The 19,513-nt window shown below is 39.9% G+C and overlaps 1 long non-coding RNA gene across 2 annotated transcripts in view; it reads right to left on the bottom strand.

Annotated features, from left to right (window-relative positions):
- The window catches only part of LOC116217123 (uncharacterized), a 208,902-nt gene that overhangs the window by 13,181 nt on the left and 176,208 nt on the right, over positions 1-19,513 (bottom strand). For both annotated transcript variants that reach the window (XR_014886226.1, XR_014886227.1), the window contains exon 6: positions 228-315. This is a non-coding gene — a long non-coding RNA (uncharacterized LOC116217123). The remainder of the gene's footprint in view (positions 1-227; positions 316-19,513) is intronic.

Below are 19,513 nucleotides of genomic sequence, written 5' to 3'. Positions count from 1 at the left end.
CTGTAACACTCCTGTCCTGCTCACGGGGACAGTGATGTTCAGTGTCTCACCTGGAGCACAGGACTCAGAAATGTTTTGTGATGACCTCTGGTGCAGCCTAACCCCGCCAGCCAAGGCAGTCAGAGCCTGAAGGCAGGAGTGATGCAAATTCACTTTTTGTAAATGGGAAAACCACCACCAACAGAAAGACAGCCCCAGCTTCCCCAGATGGTTTGCAAACTTCCTACCTTTGTGTTTCTGATGTTTGAGTCCTCTTCTTATCCTCTTTATTTCTCATTTTCGGCTGGCGCCCCATTTCACAAAGAAATAACATACCTGAGAATGTAAATATAAATTGCATACGAGTTCCACAGTCATTTCTTTTTGCACCAGCACTGAAGTTGGCTGGATTCACCTTCATTTTCTAATGAGCCTGGACTGTATGCCAGCGCTCACACATTGAGATGCCATCCACCTCACATTCCACACTGCATATTTTGTTTTTTTGTTTTTTTTTTTTTTCCTTTTAACCATACAGCTTTCCCACCTATCAAATTTATTTGCAAAGGTAATTTTCTTTCTACTTATCTATTACATTAAATCAATGAATAAATAAATTATAATGCAGCAATTACATGCGTAATGAGATGGGGAAGAACTATTCATAGATGCAGAGCTAGTTGCCCAAAGGTGAACAGACTTCTCCTCTCTCCTTACAAGCCAGGTAATGATCTTTCTATGATGGAGAAACAAGCAGCTGCTACACATGTAAATGAAACCAAGGGATATATGAGTTCATGCTACAGTGCTGTTCTTCAGCCTCATTATTATTGTCACATTATCGGTTCTTCGGTGACTTTTTCTCTGAATATTTAAAGATAGGGTAGGGGATATGCAATTACTTTTAAACATCCTTCTGTCAAATGCCTGTCTGAATGAACGCAGAAGCACTGTGGAGTGTTGGCTCACTTTGCTACCCTCTGCCATGCAGTGCAACTGAGTTTTATCCCAGCAAAGCTGTTCCCAAACCAGTGCTGTTTTTCAGGAAGAAGCCAAAAGAAAAGGGAGAAATTCTGAAATTCCACAAAGAACAGAAATCCCTTTTTGAAATAAGAAAAACATCAGCATTCAACAGCAAAGCTGAATGAAGCAACACAGAGTGTATGCTACCATCTCTTCTAGGTTTATGGCTATCAATTACAGCATTATTTCTATGTGCTCAGTAGCTTGGTACTGCTATAAGGAAAAACCAGAATGCTCTTAATCCTTTTTTTTTTTTTTTTGCCCCAGAGTTCTGGCTGCTTTAGTTGGTACGTTCTGGGATGCTTCATGTCCTTCATTCCAGGTCTATCTACAATGGTCATATAACAACCTAAGTTGGAAGGGACCCATAAGGATTATTGAGTCCAACTGTGAATAGGTTCACAATTACAGACAGAGGGTTACCTTCTGCTATGAAAAATCCTCATTCCTAACTTCAATAGCCACAACAGTGGGAAATGCCATTTCAGTCCTTCTCATTCCTCCAAGTGCTCTCGCTCCCTCCTTCCCCCCCATACCTGTGTTTACCCGCACACACACTCCCCCATATAAGATCACATTATTCAGAAAATTTATTTTCAGAGGAGCGATTGATGCTTTTACTGCTCCTGTCCCAGCCTGAGCTGACTCTGGCAAGAATGAGCCATTAACACTGGAGTGAAAAGATATAGCATTACCCAGAATGTCAAGTTGCTTATTTCAAACTTTTTTATATTTAGAAAATTAAGATTTTTTTCCCCCTCCTTGCATATCGTCTGAGAATTTCATGGGCAGCTCCTTTGTTAGCAGAGATTTCAACGAAACTACAGTGGTTGATTTATTATAATTGATAGCAGGAAACAGAATTATCTCAGCAAATCAGTTGGGCTGATAGGAAAGCTGGCCAGCAGATAAGATGCAGTGCTGACATCTGACCTGACCTGCAAATGCTTCTAATGGAGTCAGGCAGCTTTACCTATGAGGATGAGCTGCTGCACAACAGAGAGTGCTCAGGAAGAGCAACGAGCAGGCCAAGGATGTGGCAGGGCATGCATGCAGCACACAACCTGGGAGCAGTGTCCTGCGGGCTGCCAGAGGGTTCTGGCTAAGGGGAGATGATCTGTTAGCTGACCCATTCACGGCACTTAAGCAACAGGCCGTTTCAAAAAGGAAGCTGGACAAGTTTCTTTCTTCTAATCACATATTGCACCCATGGAACTTCAAAGGTATTCAATAGGGTTGCTATTGAAGCTATTTTTTTGCTTTCCATTGCTGCACCTGTCTGGGCCCTTAGCGCACAGCAGCAGCAGCTGTGATGGTCCTATGGCAGCCAGTTTACCTGCAGAACTTTTACTGAAGATATAACACTTCTGATATGTCATACAATCTGATCTTTTATCCAGGCAAACATAAAAGCATCTCGCTCTCCTCCAACACTTCACTGGCTGCCTCTGCTTTACCTATTTACACAGATAAAAAAGAAATCCCAAAACCTGTAATGAGTTCACTGTATATGTTCCTTAGCACTGAACACACCCGTCTCTAGAGCAGTAGGCAGAAGCTGCTTAAAAGCAGTCAGAGAAAAATGATACAAATTATACATTCAAGCAGATGATATGAAAAACTCAAATTTGAGAGGATTTCAGTAAGGGAATCATCAATAACTGTGTGTCCATCCATCCTCACACGTCTGTGTGGCTGCAGATATTGGGATGAGGGTGGTGAAAGCTTTTCCACCTGCGGGACACCTCATTTAACACCCGTCAGCAGTGTGCAGAAATAACAGCAAGTTTTGCACTGTGGTTAGCAGCATTCACACTTGGCAGAGGACAGGAAACGTGCCAGACCTTCTATAGCCTGACCCAATGGCCGCCTCTCAGTTCTTACAAGCGTGGGGAAATCACATGATAAACATAGGCAGAAATAAAATGATAAACATGGAGGGAGGAAGGGAAAAATGAACCTTTTATTCAAGGTAAGAACTCAGTGATAAATAGATCTGTGCATATTTCCCAGCCTCATTCCTCACTTGCCAAGTCTGATGCTATTTTCATTAGGTCATGTTACCATACATGTCATTTTATACAAAGGTGCAGTATATCACAACTGGAGGTTGAGGTGCTTGTAGTGAACACAAATGAGCTTGTAATGGTCCATCTGCTTTGATTTTATTTAGTGATCCCTCAAGGGCTGGGAGCTAGAGTGAGAATAACAATGCTTCAACCCATCTGCTATTGTAGTACCAGCTCCAGTTGAATTATCACATGTTCTGAGTGGCTGGCATATGCTGTGACATAAAGCTACAAGAAAGTGTTGCTCTCCAGCTGTTGTGTTGACAAATACTTTTCAGCCAGTCATTAAGTTCGGCTCAATAACCAGGGGGAAACTGCAGCTAAAAGTTGATTATTATTTTATTTTATTTTAAGCATTAGAAATCACAAGTACAATATATTTTATTAAAAAATGTGTCACAAATGTCACACATTGTATATGAGCCCTAACAATAAAAATTTCTTTGTGATAGCCATAAATTTGTGTGTTATAGGATTGGATGGGCATCCCTGTAACTGACAGTGTAAATCTTAGTAATGAAACTATGGCTAACCTTGTTTTAGAAGGAGCACATCTGAAGAAGCTGTGTATAAACTCGTATAAACTCATTGGCTCCGTGGTGCTATGGGCCATGAGCATGCTCGACTACACAAAGAAAGTCTGTAAAATAGATGTGATCTGAGGCCACGTGCAATGATAGATAGCAAGGCTGCCTTTAAATTGAGGTGGAAAGCAACCTCCAAGCATTGATCTGGTGGATGCAATGGGTTCAAAGGCTCTCCTGGCCCTGCACTTCAGTCCCAAGGTGTGATTGCCGAAAGTGCCTGCTAACTTCTACGGCCTCTTCCGCTGCTGGTGGCCTACTGAAGAGTTCTCATTGCTCCAGAGGCACCCTAATACGTGCCCTCACTTCAGAGAAGCCTTATTAGAGTGTCTGGAGACACTACTGCTGACAGATTTCCCTTTCTCCTTCCTCTCCTCACCTTGGTCCTCCCATGGCTCCTGTGGGAATGGAATTCACCACTGTGGGAACAAAGTATAAAGGGAATTTCTCATAGGTTCAAAGGCTGACATACAGCCAGATACCTGTTGAAAATGTGACATTCCCTGCACTGCCTAATGCTCTCTTTCTGCAGAGAACATACCCAGAGAGAGGTGTGCCTTTTGGGCACCGTCAAACTTTCAGTGTTCAATGAGAACAGCGCAAATAAAACTCATTCTTGATGGCATTCAAAGCCTTCTCTAGAATTCTCACTGCTAATTTGAGACAGCTTGTTGCAGCACGAGGAGCTAGAAGGGATCAGTAAGAGGGTAAAACCAGACCCTACGTGAACCCTCAGTGCTGCCCCCAACCCAGCAAGGCAGCGTGTGCTCTCTGGAGCACGGCTCTTGTGCATTTCTATTAACTGCTGCATTAAGGATTCAGTTCTTAAATACAACTTACGCTTGTATTTTGTCTCAGAAAAACAATAGGCCCTGCTCGTACTGAAGCATTTCACTTCTAGAGGCTTATATTTCCTTTTGTATCCAAAGACCTGTGGGTGCCAGCTGTCACTGGTATTATGATCCCCTGGCTAGTGCAGGAATTGTTGATTACGTTGCCTTTTGAATCAGTTGATTACCATGAATAATACGCCAAAAAGGCTGTCAGCATTTTGACTTTAACTATAACTGTTACAATTAATTATGGGTTTAATTAGCATATATGCCTAGCAGTAGAGAATATAACACTTCATGGGTAACAGATGATCCTGCAGCTGTAACATAAAGTGTGATACAGGTTGGGATACAGATAGTTATTAATAAATGGCTTCTATTGTGCGAGGTCTTTATTTATACAAATTAGCAGGCATGACAGAATCAACCCAAACTGTATAATTTATAATAATTGATTTCATTTTGACTGACCACCAATCGGCCTACTACATGCCCTCAGAAGAAAAATAGCCCTATTAGGATAAGTTTAATCCTAAACATAGCTAATGAATCCTATTACTTTAAGGTCATATTTGAAGCTTTTGTTAATTGTCAGAACCATTTTAAATTGATTAGAGTTAAATTAAATCAATGTAATGTTTAGAAAAACAATATTTCTAATGGATGAGGCCAAGCTGACCTCAAATAAACATATTTATCAACCGATTTCAGTGAATGAGAAGGCTAGCAGCTGGGCTCATAATTCACAATTGTCTATAATATGGGAAATGTCACTATCTAGGCAATTAATTATGTCAGGTAATAAATCTGTTGCTCACAGTTGACCATTTGCCAGTTGGGGTGACAATTCCCTCAGCAAGTTTATGATGTTTAGAGACATACTCTCCCTAAAAGCACACAAAATCTCAACACAGCGTTATGGAGAATTAACGTGATGACTTTTCCTCACTGCCAGTTACCCAACAACATGCCAAACTGTGATAACTTGGTATGGAAACATTTTCCTACATGATCATTTTGAATACAGGGATGCTCTACAATGAAGAAGTTTTGCTGAACTGTGTAGCAGCATTGCCCAGGCTAGAGGGGTCAGAAGGTATTAGCATTTCCTTACAGACAACCATAGCAAAGTGGCTGAATGGCAAAGTGAATAGTAATTAAATAAATGTATGTCTTACACAAGCCTTAGAGAGCCAGACATTCAGAACAGTTTAACGTGAACAAGCCTACATTATATTTCACAGTTAACGACGGGTGCAGTTTAACAGAGTAAGGTACAGGGATGATAAAGTAGTACAAAAATGGTAGAAGAGTAATCAGAGGCAAGTAAATTCTCTTTGTATCATATATGCAGCATAAACTGTCCTGTACTGAACATCTGACAGTGGAGTCAGTAAGACCGAGTGTAAAAAACACAATATTTCTATTAAAAAGAAGTAGGATAATTGAAGAACAGTCCACAAAATTTAAGAGATTCTTACCATTATTTTAGGGTACTTATTGTCTACAACTAGACTTCTTATTTTGGACATCAATACAAGATGACATGTTCTGGCCATCATGCTGAAGTGGCACTGTGTTTGCAATGGGCAACTCACAGAATCACAGAATTGCAGGGGCTGGAAGGTACCTCTAGAGATCACCCAGTCCAACCCCCTGCCAATGCAGGCTCCTACAGCAGGTTGCACAGGTAGGCATCCAGGCGGGTCTAGGAGATCTCCTCAGGAGACTCCTCAAGCTCTCTGTGCAGCCCGTTCCAGTGCTCCGTCACCCTTACTACACTTGCTCTTGTCAAACCTCATCTGGTTCCTCTCTGCCCAACTCTCCAACGTGTCCAGGTCTCTCTGAATGACACCATGGCCTTCTGAGCGTGTCACCCATTCCTCCCAGCTTCATAACATCAGCAAACATGCTGAGGGTGGACGCCATCCCCTCAACAAGGTCACTGATGAAGATATTGAACAAGACCAGGCCCAGCACTGATCCCTGAGGAACACTGCTAAATACAGGTCTCAAATCACAGTTTCAAATACACTCACAATGGAGTCAAATACAGCAGTGAAAATGAGTACTCATATGCAAGTTATAAGTACATATATTATGAACAAGTGCATAAAAGGCCCTTCAGTGATAATGTATAATAGCTTCCTATGAAGAAATGAAAATACAGATGATTTCTAAGTGTCCAAACAAACATTCACTAGAAAGTCCTGCCAACAGGGTTTTTGCATCATTTTGTGTTAGGAAACAAGAAATAACCAATAGAACTAGAAGTCATCAGACAGAGTTCATCCTTGTATGAAGTGCCCAGAACTCCACTCAATGGACAGGAGACCTTGATCTCTGCTGCTCCTCTCATGGAGCTGACAACAAGTGAAATCGCTCTCTCACATTCACTTTCTCATGACGGGAAACGTTTTGGGTCACACAGTTCAGCTTCCCTCATGCTTTGCCATGACTCTGCTGTGTGGGCTGGCTTGCCCAGCAGTTAAAGGCAGCTGCTCAGCCACCACTTTTGATAAGGTTTGGCACAACTCATCACAGTGGACAAAATGCAGCTTTTCTTTCTCTTAGGACAAAATTCTTCCATTAAGCTATTTGCATCGCTGAGAATAAGACGTCAAGCCACAGTAAAGGAAAAAGCCATCACAGACTTTACAGGCCGTGCAGAGGCTTCATTTAGAGAAGGCTGAAGCTGCCACTCGACTTCAAATCCCTGGCAGATACTCTGTAGATACCACTTGTCATTAAGCATTTAAACAGAAATTGGCTACATTTGTACAGAATTTATCATCAGGTTAGGAAGAATATGAGAAAATCAAACCACCAGCTGTGAAACGCTATAGTGGACGGCTGCTGTAGGATTTTAAGACACTTCTTTTGTGCGTCTGTGCATGTGCAGGAGAGGATGAGAGACTGTGTTTGTATGTGTATATATAATTACTATTTCATTTCTTGGGTAACGTTCCCCCTCCTTACCTTTACGGCAAGGAAAATTGCTCTTCTAACCTGTCTTCAAAATGTAATAACTTTACTTGCAACCAACCACTGTAGATACTGACTGGACTCTGAATTATTACTGTGAGATGAAACATTTCTTTAACAAAACCGAGTCCTTTAATATCCCCCATCTCTGTTATTAGATGGACAAATGAATTTTACTTTGAACATAACATGTAGCATTGTCTGAAAATTGCTGGTATGAACTGAGGTTGGCAGGTATTTTCTTGCTCTCCTCGTCAGTGATTGCCATTTATTATATGTTGCACCTTTATCTGTCAAATACTGCAGAGCTCTATATTGATTTGTGTCTGCTGCAAAGCAAAGGTCACTTTGATCAACATACTACAAAACCAGAAAAAGTAGGGTTCTGACATTTCATTACCTGGGAAAAAAAAGGACTAAAATAAATAAGAATATGTTTGAGAACAGAGCACTTCAATATCACAGTGTGCAGTAACTGTAATTAACAAAAGAACTGCTCTATTGAGGTTAAAGAGGAAAAAGAGAAGGCAGGTTTGCTTGCAGAGACTATTCTTTACATGACTGATTCTGTAACATTACAGCTGTGATCTTACTGAGGGGTTACATTCATTACAAATCAAATACATTGGCTTCTCAGATTCGGACTTTTAATGAGCAATAAAGCTCAGGAATTCTTCAGGAAACTGGGCAGCATTTTATAAAACTTTTAATTTTGTCTAAGAAACCCTAAAGGGACTTCCTCTGCTACACTCAAATAAAGCGGTGGTTCCTACATGAGGACTCTGCAGTCTGAAGAGATAAAAGAACTGGACCCAGTGCTACACGTGGCTTGCCTGAGATCCATAAGGAGTGGAAGGCAAAACTGAAATTTAAGCTCCAATCTTCATTTCCTAATTCTAATTCGCAGCAGATTAGTCCTCTTTCACAACTAGCATATAATTAATTCAACCCTTACTCCTAAGAGCCACCCAGATGACCACAGCTCAGTGCTCTCATTCAGGAGCTGAGGTGTTAGGTTGGGCTTTTCCCTGAATCGCATCCTGGTGAATCACATCCCTCTTGCCCTGGAACTGGGAACACAGAAAAAAGGAATCTGTGATCCTCCAAGTATCTTTTTCAACCTGAACACAGGGTACAGAATGGTCTAAATGTTTTCCCATCCTTATTTTTGGGAAGCTTTTTCTTTCTTTTTTTTTTTTTTTTTAAACAGAAAAATCCACATTCGCATTGAAATACAGCAAACAGTTCTGCCTAAAGTCTTTTGTTATACCTAGGATCACTGGGGTGCATATTGCAGCTCACACGGCATATGGCAGTGCTTATCATGTCGATAACAAAGTCTGAATAATGCAATTCTTGGTTGTAATTATCTTTTATTATTATCAAGGGTCATTCCTGGGCTCTTCATCTTTTCATCATCTCATGTGGAATTTTCATCTTCCTTATTAATTAAATAGGCAGCGTTATTGAATTAACCAATTAGCGTTGCCTGAAGGGATGAGCACGGATCCAAACACGGGGCCTGGTTCCACAAACTTGTTGCTTTGGGGGGAGTCTTGCACAGGGCTGGCTGGCAAGGGTGGGCTTGTGGGACATGGCAAGCTATCGTCTGCCTGTCCCAGTTAATTTGTGCTTATTATACAAGACCAACATTTTTTCACTTGGATATTCTCCTACCAAGAAAATGTTGCTTATTAAACACGAAACTTTTCACTGGGGACACGTTTGCTTTTATTGAAAATAATGTATTAGAAAAAAGTTAAGCACTGACATACTGCATCCTGACGTTATCGTTCATTTCCCAGAGTGATTTAAAATATTTTTATTGCCATTTGTAAAGTTTAATTGAAAATCAGACCACAACTGCTCAACATTAAGAGAAGAGCCTTGACTCCCCAGTTATTGGAACTATTTTGCTTTAAAATTTTTTTTATTACAGAAACTGTTGCCATAGATAACAAGTTAGATTTTGTCTCGCCAATGTCCATTCCCTAATCCTAAAGCACAGATTTAAATCCCTCAGAGCAACTGGGATATATATTTGAAGTATCATTGCCTAAACAGCACTGGTTATGCATGCAAATGCAGCTAATCTCTCTCACACTTCACCATTCTCACTCCCTCTTCCTCTCCCTTTATCATGGCATGTTTGCTATTTCTTTAACACTGCGCTCCACTGAGGAGCAGATTAAACTTCAAAGCAACTTTGAGTTTGAAATTTGTTTCTGAGCTCCTAAGCTATTCTTTTTCTGACAGCAGTGGATAAGGAACTGTCACTACTCCTGGTGACATGTCATCAGGAGATACAGCAATAACAGACGGGCAGCAGGGAGATAGCAGCAAGTGACTTCTTCAAGAAACTGTGTTGACATCACCAACTATGAGAGCAGAGGCAGAATGACCCCAGAAAGGCATCCAATCCGCTCTGTTCTTTAGGACCCACAGGTGTTTTGTCTTATTTTTTACATAGATAACATCGGATTTAAGTTTGTTTGGGCTACTAAAAGAACTACGTTAGAATTAATAGGAACTATTAGTAAGGACTAAGAAAAGGATGAACAGATTTAGTCACTAACTTCAATATTTTAAATGATGCCACTGAAATAACTTCAGAACTGCTGATGTAACAGGCACAGATGAGTGCCATTAATAACAGTCAAGAATCCATGATTGCAATGTGAGATCAATGGGTTATGACATTTTGATGTCAGGCTGATAGATCTGACTTTTTAAATGAAGAATGATTGATTATGACTCTTAAAAGTATGGCTCATTATCAGCATATCTAGGCAACTGATGACATCAACCATGTCAAAACCTATCACTTGGATAGGTGGCCATGATTTCTGAGAAAATTAATTGTTCTGATTACTGCAAAATGTTATGGTTTATTGCATAAAAACACAACAGTGCACAGAGGCAACGTGTACTATATAGGCAAAAACAAAATGGTGATTTTTAGCCCTGAGTGCATTTTGTAAGCAACAGATGGTCCACACAATCTATAAGAAACCTGTTCTTTCTAATGGTAGTAGTAAAATTACATAAAGCACAACACAGCTACAAATCTATCTTCCAGATTGAGTCACACAGAGCATGAGAAAACATTTCTTAATTTCAAAGACAGCAGAGTTAGTACTAATTAGTTTTGGAAGTTCCCTTTATGTGGCACCATATACTTTACATGGTTTTTTAAATGCAACAGTGTTTTATTTATAATACATTCCAACCCGTTGTGCGTGGGCTGTACAGTAGGTGACACAGAAATGTACTCTGTCATGCAGAGAACATTAAATGCAGAGCTGCACAATATTCATGGTAATAATAATGAACAGTCCTGCCTCACACACCAGTCTGTAATGAGCATTACTATCAAAAGAAGTTGATATCACAGAAGATAATGTCAATTATAATTAAAAAATATTGTATTAAGCATGGTCTGTGCAGTAACACCCTATGGCTTTCTGTATCCTTTAGAGCTCTTGGAAAGGCCCTGGCCCACCAGAGGAAAATCAGTCACAACAGAATTTTTTGCTATGAAGTCTGACAAAGGGAGAGCTTTTTCTCAGGAGATCAAACCCTACCTACCCCCATTACTACCGCCAGGAGCTCTGGATACTGGTTATGCATGATTTCAGACAGGCAGTTCAAGCAGTTTCAAATGAGCGCATTTAACACTATATTAATTTGGCTTGGGGATATCATATTGTATTGACTTTCCATCTAGAAAACTAAGACGTTAGACAATTACAAGTTCAATAATATCACTAATTCTGCCAGGTCTTGCCAGCTGTTATGCCTCCCAAAGGATTAAAAATACAGAAAAGCTTCCTACAGAGAAAATTACTTTTTTACAAAATATTAAAGGAAAATCTGTTGTGAAGAAATGTTCTCTTAAACCAGGAAAGGATCTGCCAGGTGAATTTTTTTCTTCAATCTTCTAAAAAAAAAAAAAAAAAGGAAAAAAAAAGAAAAAAAAAAAAGGGTCTGGCTGAAATAAGGCAGCAGACTCCCAGGTACGGGTTCCTTTTAGGTTGCTTCTAGTGGGAGCTGGACTCTGAAGCTATAGATCACTTTTTGAGAAGTCCTAAAAATAGCTTCTTCATACCAATTAATTACTAAGCAATCAATTCACGAATTCCTCTCTGTTTTGGAAGGTCACCTGATTGGTAAGCAGCAGTGATTTAGGCAGATCATTTCCTCTCAGTGGCTGGAGAACATCAGAATGGCAGAAGGAGCAGTTTCCTGCACACTACCTGCTGATCTGCTGTTTCAGATCGTGAAACAGGAGGTCCCTCTTTGCTGGCTGTATGTATTCATATTAACATATGTGGTATTGCCTGGAACTTACACTGGACAGAATTTGTTACTGCTCTGACGCAGGGCTGAACACACATAGAGAGCTCTGCTCCATTTTCATCTTTTCTTACTTTACACATACACTGACTGGGGCAAGTGACCTCACAATCATAACCTCACAAGTGGAACAGGAGGGGAAACAGGAAAAAGGAATTTGTGAAATCTGCCCAAACGGGTAGGTTTGATGGGATGTGGCTGCAGAACAGCTCATAATCTACCAACCTAAACCATGTCAGCAGTTCACCAGTCACTGAACTTAAGCCAAAATTTTTACTCCTTAATGGAGAAGTCTGTTACAGTGTAATAGGGATGCTGCAGAATGTTAGTTGATGGTTTACGAAATTGCTTTGAGCATTTACAGAATTCACTGTACCATTTCCACCAGCAATGCCAGTTTGAATGTCTTAAAGAAGAGAACACACTTCTCTATCATTTTTAAAAACATCATGAGACTGAATTGGTTTGCTGCTGCTCCAACATGGGGGCTTCTGAAGAGCTGCATTCCCCCACTGGGTCTGCAGGCCCCTCTGGCAGCTCTTCCCAAGTGGCTGTTTGCTTCTCTGCCACTTCCCTGCCACCTGCAACATTTTTATTTATTTTTTTTTCTTTAGTAATTCTTTTTGGTTGCAACTTCACTGAAAAATATCTGTACCACTTTCATCCTTCAAAGCCATTAACAGTTGGGGAAGCTCCATAAATGGCTGTCTGTGAGGTCAGCTTGATCTCACCAGTATGCAGCCAAAGCTGCCTGACAGTACTTGCTGAAAAGGGACAGAGCTATTACATGTGCTGTTTCCTTTGAAAGGCTATGAAGACACTTTCTAGGAAAGAACACAAGAGCATATACTGTTCCATCTCAAAAACAAAAATGGAGAGCAGAAAAAAAAAATCTGCCCATTACTATTAAAGCCTTTCTTTTATTTATTTTTAATATTTTCCCTGTGACCATTAAAGTTTCTTATCTTACTATAGCACTTTTGTAGATGGTAGCTTAGCTTTTGCATTGCCTTGTATGCTATATATTCGGCATATGTAAGTTATAGCTCAACTAAGAGAAAACAAAAACAAAACAAAAAAATAAGGCATGAAAAATCATCCATTGCAAAAAAAAAAACCCAAAACACATAATGGATTTTTAGCAGGACATGTAGGTCTAACAGTTATGCAAGCAGCATACCAACAACTGTGACTCTCAGACTGGTTTCCTCACATCACAGGTGGCTCATGACATTGTATGACATAACTAGCCAGGGACACCAAGGAGTGTGTTGGTTATAAGACTGCCAGTGTGTATTCTCAGAGCTCTGTGAGATACTGAAAGCCCAACAGGGAGATGCAGCTTTACACCACAGACTGATTCATGGCAGTTCAGAAACTCACAAACATCCAAATGCAATCAAGAGTAAGTTTGTAAGCAAGTGATGGCTAGTTTAATGCAGTGTTCCAAGTGTTATGTAGCCTTGATCACCTTTGAAATAACTCTCCATGAAGATGGTTCAAGATGTTTTCCAGAATGAGCTGGAATCTTCATCCAGTATCTCTTAGTGAAGGTGCACTCAGAAAAACCCCAAGGCCTCAGCATGCTTTGTGAGGGAGGAAGTAGATCATCCCTAGACCCCCAGTTTCCAAATTTAGGCAGCATTTTGCTGTCAGACTTCCAGGCAAACACGAGCACAGGGTGACCAAAGCAGCTGCTTCTAACCACAGAGCACTTGGGCCAATCGCCTTGTTGCCTTACTCGTTTCTGGGAGGTGTTAACCCAGGTACCCAGAGATGGTAATTTAGATGTCACGAGGAATTAACTGAATTCCCCACGTAAAAAAAGACTGGTACTTTTTGCTGAGTGACATCTCATCTCAGTGTCACAAAGGGGTGACAGCTGAGCGATAATGCCACTACTTGTTACTTCCTTCATCAAAGAGAGGCACAGCACAGTGATACAGGGAACCCCCCTTGCAAAGCTGTGAAGTTACTTATTATATTGATAAACATTTTTTATTTTTCAGACTGTTACAGAGGCATAGCACCAAGAGCAATGCGACTGATGAGCCAATCCTCAAAAAGCTTTTAAAGAACAACAGTTCTATCCACAGAAATGTGTGCTAATGCAGTCCTGGTGAAAACAGCAGTCTGCTACCTGAAGTTTCTCTTAAGAGTAAAATGAATGTTAGTTCTCATTAGCTGAGCTTGATTCGAGAGCTGGAAGAGTACCACTGCCAGAATGAGCTGGAAACCAGTCAAAGACAGGATAGAGCTGTGCAATTATCACAAGGGTAGGAAACGAGCAGGAAGATGCTCCGATGCAGAAAAGTAGTACCTGCTCCCTCCCCACTCTGATTCCCCTTTCTTGTTAGGATGAGTCTGAAGGACTACATTTTGGGAAGAATAGTAGAATAGCTTAAATAAAAATACAAAATTTCCTTCAATATAATTGAAAAACAGTTTAAACATTGCACTGATTTCAAATTCTCAAATTTCGAAGGAGTGCTACTTTACGAAGGTGCAAAGTTAAGCCTAAGACTTAAGGAATGAGCCCAACTTCAGTTTTAAGAAATCATTCCTGAAAATTCCTTCCAGCCACTTAGTCAGACCACTAAAGAATCAAAAAAGCAATACCTAAGCTACGACACCTTAGGGCATCACTTCAGTGTTTCAAGGTTATAACTTAAAGATGAGATTTACCCCACCCCCTATCCCATCCCACAGAAAACTTGAGATTTTATGTGCTTTTTTATGCATGTATTAAACAAATGGCACAGCTGAATAGCTTTTCTTAAAAACTGGACATTCACCAAAAAGAAGTTTGCCAGCACAGACAATTAGGCTTTCTTCTTTTAACAATAGATTGACTGACTGGCACATTTGAAATGCGAGCGTATTTTTTATTCCTCCGCTCACCCTTTGAGCTGATAAACACGAACAATAGGAAACAGCTGGGACAGGAAAACATTTTAGTTTGTATTTTCAAAGCAAGCAAGAAATAAACCCATCAGTGGGAGCCAGATCACATCTTCTGCCTTAGGGGTAGTCAGCAATTGGGGGGAAAAATACGATCCATATTTTTAATCAAACATTACATATTTATTAATGTGCAGCTGGCCTATTGTGTGCATGATTTTTTTTCTTTAATGCTGCGCTGCGTCCGTCAGCCTGACATTGTTCTGTAACTGACATTACTCTATAAGGATCTGGAAATGCACGGATTTAATAGGAATCATTGAGACAATTGCTTTCTGTATTATTAGGTCTGTATGACGTAGGTAACATCTGAAATTCAATTTTAGAAGAGAAATAAGATATTGTTCCATCATGACAATTTTGTGCACCTGTGATACAGTAAGACTATACACCCCCACCCCCACCCCATTTTCTTCCTCGCTTGTCTAACTTTGTGGCTATTTAGTGATACATGCCACTCTTTTGTTAAAAATGTTTGGGCAAATGTATTTTGATGCTTACTGAGATTAAACTTTCAATACATCTCCTTGGTAGCAAAGGTTGGGCTGTTCATTAGTTGGAGGTTTGGCCTTGTCAGGTTCCATTGACTGTTGGCTAAAAGGATCACTTTATCATCATTTGTCTGCAATGGAGACAGTCTTTATTCAGCCTTGATTCCTCGAGGGTCGTAGTTGTCATAACTCCACTTGCTTTATAAGCAGAGCCCAGTTTCACAATCCCCTTAGGTAATCGTCTAATATATTCACTTTACCTTAATATAGGTAACACGATACTTGGAAACACAAAGGAAAAGAAGGGATGATTCTGCTTAAAGCACCATCTTCCTCACATACTGCTTGGGTTCATCATTTGGAAATAATGCCGAATGCTTTTTTCTGAGTTTTACTACCATTGCTTATTGACAAATGTCCAACACGGAACCCGCAGGCTTGTTTTTCCATTAGTAACTCTATAAATTCACAAGACTATGGTATTTTTGAGATCTTATCTTGCTTTTGTATTTAAGATCCTAAAAGAAGTCCTGGTTTGTTTTTATTTTGGGGAATTACTTTGGTTTTGATGTTTATTGAAGCACATTACAAAGTTGCAACAAAGCGTACACATTTCAAACACACGTTTGAAACAGTTTGCCTGCAGAAAAATATAGTTTAATTCAATCTGAAACCATAAGGTCAGATACTAATCAGCAAGGGCAAACATATGCTACTGCTATCCTTTTTCTACCATGGCACCCACCCGGTGGCTCTGAGGAAGGTCTCTCTTCTACAGAGCTACTCCAACTTTGCATCTCTGACTCAGGAACTAAAAATTAGATGATCTCCTCCAACACGAGGACACTGAATTAGTTTGTCTCCAGTTGATTTAGTTAAACTTGAAATGTTTTAGGAAAATTGGAACAACTCCATCAGGGTATTGCAATAAGCCTATTTTTGTCTGCCTCAGTAGCTAATGAATACCTTCCTCACAGGTTAGATGTTGGCTTTTATAGAACCAGAACCGGCTAGACAGCCAAGAGGAAAGGGCTAACCAGTTCCAACATCTAATCTTCTTTAAAATTCCCATGAAAGAATGATAAAAAGAAAAAATCAGTTTCATTTTTCTCACTGTTGATACTGCTTCACAGTACCGTAAATAAGATGTTCACACTTCTCTTTTTTTGTTTTATGTCTTTTTAGGGACTACAGAGAAACATCTAAAACTTTCACTGAAAGTTGTTGCCACACCATGTTGGCAGCACTAGCATTGCTTTCCACTTTTATTTTTTCCACTAGAAAGAATGATGTTAGTGAAGGATCTCTGTGCAAAACAGAGGGTAGTTCTGAACAAGAAGATGCTAACGTAAAGAAAATCCATAATGAAAAGTTAACAACCTGCAATGGGATGTGAATCTTCAAGGAGGGAGGTGGGTTTGGGAAGTTGTACTGTGGAAATTCAGAGACATATAGAGGCTCCACACCTCCTAAAGAAGCTCCAAACACCAAAGTCTCTCCACAATTCACCTACTGGCCCCTTTTTTATCCAGTCTGTTTCTTGAATGACTAACTGCATTTAAAAAAATAATAAATGAATACATACACTCTCTCAGCAGCACACTCCTACTGAACAGTTTCAAATTCCACACCATCATACCCTGTGTTTGCATCTATGCGCTAGCATGTATTGAATTTCCAGCCAGTATCACAGCTGCATTTGTATTTCATTTAAACTTCTCACTGAATGCCCAAACTCACTGTACTGAAATAGCTTAATTTCTGCTGAAGGTTGATCTCCAAACATGGGAATAGAACCATAATGCTGTTGAAGGTGATGCTTCCCTGTAAATATTAGATTTTATTTATTTTTATCTTTTAGAAATTTTTCTCTCAAATATTTTCCTTACAACAAATTAATCTAAAAGAGGAAAATAAACATGACCTAGCAGAAAAACAAAAAGCGAGCAATATTTTTGAATGGTTGGATAAAAAGATGGATATAAATGCCTATTTCAAAGTGGACTGCTGGACCATCCATGAAAAGAGCCCTTAAGACTCATCTTGCAAACAAAAAATGTCACTAGATAGAGAGTTGATCATTAGGTGTGCTATAGCACATTTGTCTGCTCGCACCCCACTTTGATTAGCATACAGCAAATACAGCCACAAGCACTCAAAAAGTTTTATTGAGGTTTAAATCTTCATTCAAATGATGTAAAGGGGCATTGAATGAAGATTTAGAACTCTATAAAGCTGCTTGGCAGTGTTTGTTGCAATCCATGCCAAGTAAAAACTGAAATGCTTCTACTTCGTTATTGAAACATTTCTACTATAATTCCTTAATATTAGGTAGCAGGCACAGTGTTGGGACATAAGCACATCTGCAAGTGTTCCTCTTACCGAGGAGCTCGCCTGCTACTCATCGCGTGGGATATCATCAAACGTACGCAGTGTTGATGTTCAGGAGATAAAGGAAAAGGAATTGTTACTGCAATTACGTATTATTACGCTTTTCAGAAGACAATGCGGGTTCATTCATGTGAGTATTTTGAACTAGCAAATACCCTAATTGCTTCCACGTCTGTTAAAATCCTATATCCAGTTGACACATCTGATGCACTGCTGCTTTTTTACCTGGCCAGTTGCACATGTACTCTTTATGATCATCTTCAGACCCGTGTAAACAAGGAACTCGAGTGCCTGTGCATTCCCTTTGCAATTTTAGCCTAAACACACCCAGGAAAGTGCTTTTTTTTCTTTTTTTCTTTTTTCTTTTTCTCCTAAAGGAATACAGAATTAGCTTGCGCAAGAGCAGGATAAGTGCAAACGATCTGATTATGCTATAATGACAAATTTATGAAACGAAGAGTGTGTGTTGCTTCAACTGTCCTTTTACAACATGCTGGATTGACAGAGAATGTGTGGCAAATTATTCCCCCATTCACTTAACCAGAAAACAAAGGGAGATGATTAAGAAACATCAGTATTCTGAAGTGACAACCAAACTGACCCAGCCAAGAGATGCTGCAGTCATTTAGCTTTATAACATAACATAGGTTTATGGCCAGCATTGTTTTGCAGACTTTCTTGTGGTAGCAAGCAGGGAGACAGAGATAACAACAGACAGCTACAAGGGAACAGCACTGCGACTGCAGCATTCTCACGTCCACGTTCAGTGGCAAAAAGTGTTTGGAGAAAGGATGCTTTTATAAATTCTCGCTTACTAATCCACTAGGGGGAGCTTCGGTATAATCTCTGCTAGGCCAATTATGTTGGAGAGTTTGGTTTTGTGTAATTAACGCAGATGAGGGGGATACATGCACTGCTTTCCCCACAGGCCTATTTGGAGCAGCGTGCTTTTGGTCTTCAGACATAACCAGAACAGCAACCTGCTCTTCTCAAGCAGGAGCAGTGGTCTGATTGGCCTTGGCTGGGATTCACTTCCACCATCAACAGACTCGAACCTGAGAAGCAGGTTCCCTGCTGGTGATGAGGATATACTGCTGATAGAAGAACAGCAGCAAAGTTTAACTTTCCATATTGCCTAGCTTTGTCTATTTTAATTCTGACTGTAAACCAACAATCCAATCTCTCTTTTTCTGTAGAAAGAGAGAAACTAGCTGAATTACAGACACCACTTCCTTCTTTCAGTACAAGGCTTTCAGCACAGTGCTTGGCTAGAAATGCTTGCTTTCCAAGTGGGAACTTCGTCTCCATTCTCTGGGAGGAGCCGATATAAAATATTGTGAAAGATATCAAATTTAGAAAGTATTTGTGACAATTGTAACTAAGAACAGATGTGTTTAATCCTGTCATATTATAAATATGAACTTGGGTTTAGTAACAAAGGTGCAACTGCAATAAGAATTCTACATAAATCTAGAGATAACACACTTTCAATCTACATACTCACAGATTACAGCCTTGCTAAGTGGTCAAATATGCTATCAAAAAGTTTATTGTAACACTTGAAATTGCTGTATCCTTCACTCATTTATGTTGCCTTTTCTCTCTCTCTCTCTTTTTTTTTTTTGTGGAAGAGAAAACTTATGACTACACTTCACCTGTCACCAGCTTTCAAGGTTATACTGATAGGAATGAGACACATATTCCTAATCTGCATACCAACGCATTGAGAATGCAAAGGCAGGCTTTTTGCCACTGAATAGATGATGATAAGGTCTTTAGTCTTTTGAATTTCTTGCGTTGTACTTGTATTATCATATGATTTCTTAAGCCAAGGATGAATA

This window comes from Meleagris gallopavo, chromosome 13, assembly GCF_905368555.1.
Source record: "Meleagris gallopavo chromosome 13, MGAL_WU_HG_1.1, whole genome shotgun sequence".
Lineage (NCBI taxonomy): Eukaryota > Metazoa > Chordata > Aves > Galliformes > Phasianidae > Meleagris > Meleagris gallopavo.
The sequence above is the reverse complement of the archived record's forward strand: the minus strand, read 5'-3'. Positions and strand labels throughout refer to the sequence as shown.